At 37.2% G+C, this 494-nt stretch overlaps 1 long non-coding RNA gene across 1 annotated transcript in view; it reads left to right on the plus strand.

Annotated features, from left to right (window-relative positions):
* Positions 1-494, plus strand: part of LOC116673895 (uncharacterized) — a 17,782-nt gene that overhangs the window by 862 nt on the left and 16,426 nt on the right. The gene's annotated exons all lie outside the window — the stretch shown is intronic.

Consider the following 494-nt stretch of genomic DNA (forward strand, 5'->3'; position numbering starts at 1 on the left):
GGGGGGCAAAGACGCAAGAGGAAGTCAAGGCATGAATATGTATTTGAGGTTGAGGGGTTTATATGATGTGTTTATATGATTATTTGTTATTTCAAAACAATTTCCACTGAATAATGTTTCCAGTTGGGTAGATAATAGCATTCACAAACTTTTCTATGAGTACAGAAGAGACGTCTGTGCCTGCAGTAGTACTGATCAGGAGCAGACATGGACAGATGGACACGAGAACACGAACACTTCCTGAGACACAAACTACACTGCTTCCGATGCCATTACTTGAATAATAACCGAATAAAACACAACGCAAGTAAACATATTTATGCAATTGATACGCTCTTTCAGTTTCAATAGATTGTGTTTGCTATGCATTCATTTTTCATCTCTCTCTGGTCATATAATTTATAAAGTGGCTTGCCATATACTTGTGTACTTTTGCAAAAGCAAAAGCTATTTATGAAGTGTATGTGTGTATGTGTGTGTGTGTGTGTGTGTGT

Source organism: Etheostoma spectabile, chromosome 24, assembly GCF_008692095.1.
Source record: "Etheostoma spectabile isolate EspeVRDwgs_2016 chromosome 24, UIUC_Espe_1.0, whole genome shotgun sequence".
NCBI lineage: Eukaryota > Metazoa > Chordata > Actinopteri > Perciformes > Percidae > Etheostoma > Etheostoma spectabile.